The sequence below is a fragment of the Cyanistes caeruleus genome, chromosome 8 (assembly GCF_971803275.1).
Source record: "Cyanistes caeruleus chromosome 8, bCyaCae1.hap1.1, whole genome shotgun sequence".
In the NCBI taxonomy this organism is placed as follows: Eukaryota; Metazoa; Chordata; class Aves; order Passeriformes; family Paridae; genus Cyanistes; species Cyanistes caeruleus.
Window position 1 is genome coordinate 996255 of NC_141708.1, and position 8899 is coordinate 1005153.

Here is an 8899-nt window from a genome sequence, read left to right on the forward strand (position 1 = left end):
GTGGAGTTTGGGATGCAGGGCAGAGCAGCTGGAATGAGCAGGGTGCTGATGTCCAGATCCTGCAGAGGGACTGAGCTGAGCCAGGGCAGGCTTGGGAAGAGGTTCACAGCCTGCAGTCGCTGCTCTGCAGGGCCACATCAAAGAAAATTGGATTTTGTTATCGCTAAAAAGCCTCATTTTTGCGAGGAAGTGTCTGTAAAAGTTTCTTTTTAGCAGGAGGAACTGTTCTTCCCTGATTGACTGCGTGGCTGAGCCAAGTCCAGGAAGGGAGCAGATTGTGCTTTATGGAAGTAATTTCTTTAATCTTGTGGCTGCTTGAAGGCTTCGGTGTCTGTTGTGAGGATCACAGGGAGCTGCTTTATTACTGCTGGGATTGCTGATCTGCCCGGGCTTAGGCACTGCTTAATGGAAATCCCTTCGCCTTTTCCTGGAGATCTCATCCCCCTCATCCACCTTTTAATGTGTCTCAGAGAGAAAAGAGAACCAGGCTGGGCTGTCTCCTTTAGAGCAGTTTGGGGTTTGTGTCCTGCCCTGGCAGCAGGGTCTGCCCGCCTTCCTCTGCTCATCCAGAGCTCCAGCAGCTCCCCAGGGCATCCCGGCAGGAAAAATCCCCCAGGTCAGTGCCAGGGCTCTGTCCCTGCTCCTGGGCCGGGAACTCAGCATTCCCAGGCATTCCCAGGGCTGGGAACTCAGCATTCCCAGGCATTCCCAGGGCTGGGAACTCAGCATTCCCAGACATTCCCAGGGCTGGGAACTCAGCATTCCCGGGGCTGGGAACTCAGCATTCCCAGGGCTGGGAACTCAGCATTCCCAGGCATTCCCAGGGCTGGGAACTCAGCATTCCCAGGCATTCCCAGGGCTGGGAACTCAGCATTCCCGGGGCTGGGAACTCAGCATTCCCAAGGCTGGGAACTCAGCACTCCCGGGGCTGGGAACTCATCATTCCCAGGGCTGGGAACTCATCATTCCCAGGGCTGGGAACTCAGCATTCCCAGGGCTGGGAACTCAGCACTCCCAGGGCTGGGAACTCAGCATTCCCAGGGCTGGGAACTCAGCATTCCCAGACATTCCCAGGGCTGGGAACTCAGCATTCCCAGGGCTGGGAACTCAGCATTCCCAGGCATTCCCAGGGCTGGGAACTCAGCACTCCCAGGGCTGGGAACTCAGCATTCCCAGACATTCCCAGGGCTGGGAGGCAGCAGAGAGGAGCAGCCTCACCTGGCTCAGGGTGTCCTGCTCAGTCTGAGGCTGCTCCAAACACATCCTTGGGCATTCCCAGGGATCCAGGGGGAGCTGAGCTTCCCTGGGTACCTGTGCCATAGCCTATAAATGAAATATAGAAGTGAATGAATGAATATATAAATAAATGAAATATATCTATTATATTACATTATATTTTATTATGACTTTATATTATGACTTGATATTATTTCATATTGTATATATTCTATATTTTCTATACTTATATATATTATAATTTATGTTATATTATATATATTATATAATTATAATAATATTATTAATATAATACTATTATATTAATATATTATATCTTTTATATTATATTAGACATATTATATTTTATATTATTTTATATTTTATTATTATATATTATTTTGTATTTATATTATCTATATTACTGTATATATATTTATATATACATAATAGAAATTATAAATATTAAATATATATAATATATTTATATTATCTGTATTATTATTATATTTTATTATAAATATATTGTTCTATTACTATATATTATGATATATTATATATCATAATATACATTGTATATTATATTATATATACTATATAATATTATATATTATATTATATATAATATATAATATTATATATATATTATTTTATAGTCTATATTTATTATATTACTGTAAATAAGCAAATGGGAAATAGGTTTAATGCTCTGGGCACCTGTGCCAGTGTTTAGATCAATATTTAAATGAATTAGGTGTCAATATTTAACCCTTGTCTTTGGGGAGCAGGAGAGGCTCTGCTGCATCCCTGGCTCCGGAGGAAGGAGCCTCTCCTCCCCTTGGAATTCAGGAGCTGGGAATGATGGAGAAGCAGCAGCTCAGGAAAATCCAGCTGCAGGAGGGGATCGATCCCCGCCGGTCGATTGATCCGCGGAGCCACAGTCCCTGATCAATCAGGGGAAATCATTATGGAGGGAGTTCTGCCCTGAGGGAGAGCTGTCCTGCAGTGTGCTGAGCTGTCCTGCAGTGTGCTGAGCTCCCATGCAGTGTGCTGGGCTCTCATGCAGTGTGCTGGGCTGTCCTGCAGTGTGCTGGGCTGTCCTGCAGTGTGCTGAGCTGTCCTGCAGTGTGCTGGGCTGTCCTGCAGTGTGCTGGGCTGTCCTGCAGTGTGCTGAGCTGTCCTGCAGTGTGCTGGGCTGTCCTGCAGTGTGCTGGGCTGTCCTGCAGTGTGCTGAGCTGTCCTGCAGTGTGCTGGGCTCTCATGCAGTGTGCTGGGCTCTCATGCAGTGTGCTGGGCTGTCCTGCAGTGTGCTGGGCTCTCATGCAGTGTGCTGAGCTGTCCTGCAGTGTGCTGGGCTGTCCTGCAGTGTGCTGGGCTCTCATGCAGTGTGCTGAGCTGTCCTGCAGTGTGCTGAGCTCTCATGCAGTGTGCTGGGCTCTCATGCAGTGTGCTGAGCTCTCATGCAGTGTGCTGGGCTGTCCTGCAGTGTGCTGAGCTCTCATGCAGTGTGCTGGGCTCTCATGCAGTGTGCTGAGCTGTCCTGCAGTGTGCTGGGCTGTCCTGCAGTGTGCTGAGCTGTCCTGCAGTGTGCTGAGCTGTCCTGCAGTGTGCTGAGCTGTCCTGCAGTGTGCTGGGCTGTCCTGCAGTGTGCTGAGCTGTCCTGCAGTGTGCTGGGCTGTCCTGCAGTGTGCTGAGCTCTCATGCAGTGTGCTGGGCTGTCCTGCAGTGTGCTGAGCTGTCCTGCAGTGTGCTGGGCTGTCCTGCAGTGTGCTGAGCTGTCCTGCAGTGTGCTGAGCTCTCATGCAGTGTGCTGAGCTGTCCTGCAGTGTGCTGAGCTGTCCTGCAGTGTGCTGAGCTGTCCTGCAGTGTGCTGAGCTGTCCTGCAGTGTGCTGAGCTCTCATGCAGTGTGCTGAGCTCTCATGCAGTGTGCTGAGCTGTCCTGCAGTGTGCTGAGCTCCCATGCAGTGTGCTGGGCTCTCATGCAGTGTGCTGAGCTCTCATGCAGTGTGCTGGGCTGTCCTGCAGTGTGCTGAGCTCTCATGCAGTGTGCTGGGCTCTCATGCAGTGTGCTGGGCTGTCCTGCAGTGTGCTGGGCTCTCATGCAGTGTGCTGAGCTCTCATGCAGTGTGCTGAGCTGTCCTGCAGTGTGCTGAGCTGTCCTGCAGTGTGCTGAGCTGTCCTGCAGTGTGCTGAGCTCTCATGCAGTGTGCTGAGCTGTCCTGCAGTGTGCTGAGCTGTCCTGCAGTGTGCTGAGCTGTCCTGCAGTGTGCTGAGCTCTCATGCAGTGTGCTGAGCTGTCCTGCAGTGTGCTGAGCTCTCATGCAGTGTGCTGGGCTGTCCTGCAGTGTGCTGAGCTCTCATGCAGTGTGCTGGGCTGTCCTGCAGTGTGCTGAGCTCCTGCTGCTCCTGTGGGTGTGTGGGATGGAGGGAACCGCCGGCAGCCTCTGGGGATGGAGCGTGGGAACCCCCAAATGTGCTAAACCCGCAGATCTGAAATGTTTGGAAAAGCCCAGGACGGTGGGAGGGGTCCCTGCCACGGCAGGGCGGCACTGGCTGGGTTCAGGGTCCCTGCCAGCTCAAAACAGGACCCTGCACCCTTCCCCAGGGTGCCAGAGCACCTGGAGCTGCGGGAAACGGGCAGGGGGGATGCTGGAGGTGTGGGGGGGATGCAGGAAGGGATGCAGGAAGGGATGCAGGAAGGGATGCAGGAAGGGATGCAGGAAGGGATGCAGGAGCAGGAGGGGATGCAGGAGGAGGGGATGTAAGAGGAGCGGGGGATGCAGGAGAGGATGCAGGAGGAGGTGATGCAGAAGGGGATGCAGGAGGAGGGGGGGAATGCAGGGGGGATGCAGGAGGGGATGCAGGAGGGTCAGGATCCCACCTGCTCTACCCTGCCCTCATTCCAGCACGGGCCATTCCCTGGAGCTGCTGGAGCTGGGATCTCTGTTTTACACTGGAGCAGGGAATATTTTGTGCTTTTGCATCCCCTGGAGCTCCCCTGGAGGGCAGGAGGTTCCATCCCCCGTGGGCTCCCAGGATGATCAGGGCAGCTTCTTTTCCATGGATATCTCACTGCTGCTTTACTTCGTGGAAGGCTTTGTTGTCAGTGAAACAACATTTCTTCTGACAAAGTAAGTCAGAAGGAAAATTAGTTTTGTGTTAGAAATCAGTGGTTTATACCCAGTGAGAGAGATCAAGTGTCAGGTTTGATGCCTCTTGCTCTTGTCTTTGTAACTCCATGAATCTCTGCAGGATCCCCTCTGATTTATTTCCTCTGGAGCCAGGCTGGGAGAGCTGGGGGGGGCTCACCTGGAGAGGAGAAGCTCCAGGGAGAGCTCAGAGCCCCTTGCAGGGCTAAAGGGGCTCCAGGAGAGCTGGAGAGGGACTGGGGACAAGGCCTGGAGGGACAGGACACAGGGAATGGCTCCCATTCCCCAGCATCATCCCCAGAGCACCAATTTAATGGGAGACATGAGGGGGAAAAACTCTTTAATTAATCCTGGGATGCTTCTGAGCCCGTCTGATTCCCCATTCCTGTTCTGTGGGATATTCCTCTTCTCTTGCCATGCACTGGCATTCCATTCAAGGATAACACAGGATTAATCATGCAGCCATTGGGGCTCATCTGGAGATTTATCTTGTTTCCCAAAGAGCAGAGCTCAGCCTTGTGCAGCCACATCAGTGAATCACATCAGTGTCACTGCCCAGACAGCGCAGGATTAATGGGTGTTTTCCTTTAAAATCTGATCTTTGGGAAAGGAAATTCTTCATGCATTTTATTTTTATTACCCTTGCCAGCATTCAGCTGCAAAGGAGAGCTCTGAGGAGGAGGAATCTGGAGCTGGAGCCAGAGCTGTGGGATGCAGGTGGGGTTATGGGGTCGCACCAGGTGTTGGTTCCATCCACAGGGCCAGGAGAGAGGCTGGAAAGATGGAATTGTCAAGAAAATTCTAGAAGATAATCACAGACTAACAGACTTTGCAGTATGAGGGTAGCAAAATGCTCAGGCACTGAGCTTTGTGCTTTGCCAGGTTCCCAAACTCATAAACTTCAGGATTCAATAATGTCTTCATTCAGGAAAACTAATTTCCCAAGCCATTAAATGGCGTTTAGCAAAATTAGCTCAAATGTATTTTTCCAAACCTGGAATTAAAGTTGCCTTCCATTTCCATCATGGTCTGGTTTCCCTTCCCTCCATAACCAAATTTTAGCTGTGCTGCCTCTGTCCCCGTGCTGGGATTCAGCAGAGCCCTGCTCCTCCCTGGGGACTCCCCAGAGCTCCTGGGGTGTCCTGGGAATGGTTCCAGCTCCATGGAGAGCACAACTCTGCATTTCAGAGCTGCTGGGGAGCACAACTCTGCATTTCAGAGTTCCTGGGGAGCACAACTCTGCATTTCAGAGCTCCATGAGGAGCACAACTCTGCATTTCAGAGTTCCTGGGGAGCACAACTCTGCATTTCAGAGCTCCATGGGGATCACAACTCTGTATTTCAGAGCTGCTGGGGAGCACAACTCTGCATTTCAGAATTCCTGGGGAGCACAACTCTGCATTTCAGAGCTCCATGGGGAGCACAACTCTGCATTTCAGAGCTCCATGGGGAGCACAACTCTGCATTTCAGAGCTCCATGGGGAGCAAAACTCTGCATTTCAGAGTTCCTGGGGATCACAACTCTGCATTTCAGAGCTGCTGGGGAGCACAACTCTGCATTTCAGAGCTGCTGGGGAGCACAACTCTGCATTTCAGAGTTCCATGGGGAGCACAACTCTGCATTTCAGAGCTGCTGCCTGGGCACAGCTCACATTCTGGCCAGGCTCCACGATCCTGTGTTTTCACCGTGCTGCAGATGAGGGGAGTTATTGCTGCTCAGCTGCTGCTGCAGGAGCTCTGTGCTGCCCTGGGCACACCCTGAGCACCAATTCAGCTGCTCTGTGAAGAAACACCAGAGCCTCACCAGAAGAACAAGAATAATGGCTTGAACTTTAAAGTTTCCGAGATTAGTCCGTGTTGCTCATAAATTCTCCGGGTTCCTCCATACCTCAGGCAGAGGGATAAACGCTGCTTTTCCCTTTTCCATCCCTCCTGCTCCCAGGGTTTGTTTTGTTGCCTGCCCAGGCCGAGTTTCCCGTCTGCCTTTGGAAGGCAGAGTTTGTTCCAGCTGATGGAATTCCCACTGCTGGCCTGGGGCATTGGGATGGGGATGGGGGAGATGGAAAATGAGCTGTGCAGAGGCAGAGGCTGCTCTGCTGCTCTTCTGCTGCTCCCTGGGACGGGGGATGTGTCAGCAGGCACAGGCTGTGGCTGATGCTCCCTGCTTGCTGCCCAGCTCCTCCTGGAGCACCACAGGGACACTGAGAGCTGGGCTTGCTTTGGGGTGTTCATTCCTGAGGGCAAATATCCTGTTTTCTGTGGGGAAAGCACGGAATTCCCATCCCTTGTCCTCATCTCGTGTCCCAGGGTTTGAGGAGAGGTTGGAGAGCAGAGGCAGAGCAGAGCCCCTGGCCAGCAGCAGCTGCTTTGGGAGCACATCCCCAGAGCAGATCTGCCTCTTTGCCCCTCCAGGCTCCCTGGAGCTGTCTGTGTGGTGGGAATTTGGAGAAACCTGGCTGAGATTCCTGGATTTCCCGTGCCTGGGCAGGACTTTGCAGGAATCCTCCCTCAGACGCCACCACACAGCTCAGGGCTCCATCCCACCACGGGAGCTGGGCAGGGTCAGACCAGGGAATCAGGGATGGAGAAGGGTTTGTCCATGGAAGCTGCTCCTTGTCACCAGCTCAGGGCCCTGGGGTCCCTCCCCAGCCCAGCCCCAGAGCGATTCCACGATCCCGTCCCACTTACACTGATTTCCATTAGGCTGTCACTGGGCTGTATAAATGACTCCAAATAAAAACTCGATACAAATTCTCAATGCCCTCAAAGCTCAGGAAATAAATCCATCACATGGAGCAGATGGAAATACAGGCAGATCTTGACGGGCTGTGTAGCAGCACAAGATATATTGGCTTATTGCAATTTTCTCCTTCTTATCAGAGGCCACTTTGGAAAACTCCTGACCCTCTGAGCAGAAACTCCTCTGCCAGCAATCAGAAATGGAACAGGATTTTCTTATCAGCACCTCCTGGGATGGAGGGGGGGTGGCAGTGCCCCTCTCCCAGCTGGCACTGGCAGATAGGCTCCTATCCCTGCTGGAGCCAGAGGGGAAAACGCAGGCTCCTGTGGAGAAATCAGAAATCCTCTCTGGAGCCTCCTCTCCTGGGCTCTGCTCTCCAGCACTGCCTGTCTCATGCAGAACCTTTAGCACCACGTCCTGCCTGGCTGCTGAGTCCTTTCCAGGATGCACTCTACAGGAAAAATCCAGCTGGGAATTGTCTCTGAGCGCTTTTCCAGTCAGACAGCGCTCAGGATGGACAGAGCTGACAGATCCCATCTCCTCTCCATCGCGAGGAATGCAGAGGAATGGAGAGGAGTGGGAGTGCTTTGGAGAGGGACACGGGATGGAGACAGGAGCCACCAAGCACCTTTATCTGTCACCAGGAGAGTGCTGTGGATTATCCTGCTGCTGGTGCCACTAATTACACACTAATTACACATTAACTGTGACTATTAACCTGCTCCTGCCCACCACTGATTGCACCCCCACCGTGTCACGGAGCGTTTTGTGGAGCAGAATCTCACCAGGGTGGCCTTGTGCCCTGAAGGAGGAGGATGGGCCTTGGAGAAGGCAACTGGAGAGGAATCTCGGAATATTTTCTTCAGAACAAGGCCCTGAGATTCCCTGTACGGGTTTCCCTGGAAAAGGGGACCTGCAGGAGCAGAAGGAGAGGCAGGAAGCTGCATTTTTATAGATCATACAACTCCCCCCTTTCAGTGCCTGAAAAGGCCTAATGGGTTTCCCTGGAAGAGAAAAGAGCTCAGGCTGCTTACAGCACAAACAACAATAATTTGCTTTTCCCCTTTTATCCAGGAGAACTCGATCCAAACGTGGCAAGAGAACTTTCAGTTCCTGTTTATTCTCCTGATAAACAAGCCCTGTGCTGCTGTTTTCTCAGGCTCACAGAGCACAGCCCCCTGCTAAATGGGGAATTAATCACTGAGTATCTCACAGGGGTTTCCAGCGGGGAGGGGAGGCTGGGCAGGGGATTTGCTGCTCAGACCATTGGTACCAGCTGAGGAAATCACAGAGCTCCTGCTGGACACCAGCTGGGAACAGCCCTGAGGGCTGGGCTGGCTCTGAGCTCTGGGCTGGCGGGAGCAGGATGGGCTTTTGGGATGGCTGCCAGAACCCCAGAACCCCATAATCCCAGAACCCCAGAACCTCAAGAACCCCAGAACCTCAGAACCCCAGAACCCCAGAACCCCAGAATCCCAGAACCCCAGAACCCCAGAATCCCAGAACCCCAGAATCCCAGAACCTCAGAATCCCAGAAACTCAGAACCCCAGAACCCCAGAATCCCAGAACCTCAGAATCCCAGAACCCCAGAACCCCAGGATCCCAGACTGGGCTGGAAATGCCTCAAAGCCCATCCCAATCCACAGCTCCTCGGGCAGGGACACCTTCCTTGGAGCAGGGAAAGGAGCAAGCACACGGCCAGAGGAGAGCCCTGGAGGTTCAGGAGATCCCAGAGCCCTGGAGGTTCAGGAGATCCCTGAGCTCTGGAGGTTCAGGAGATCCCAGAGCCCTGG

At 52.5% G+C, this 8899-nt stretch overlaps 1 long non-coding RNA gene across 1 annotated transcript; it reads right to left on the bottom strand.

Moving 5' to 3' along the window:
- Positions 1–5528: 5528 nt before the first annotated feature.
- LOC147651806 (uncharacterized) lies at positions 5529–8286 on the bottom strand. The gene is made up of 2 exons (XR_015290040.1): positions 8140–8286; positions 5529–8018 (listed from the first exon to the last, which is right to left on the bottom strand). It is a non-coding gene; the product is annotated as an uncharacterized LOC147651806 (long non-coding RNA).
- Positions 8287–8899: the final 613 nt, after the last annotated feature.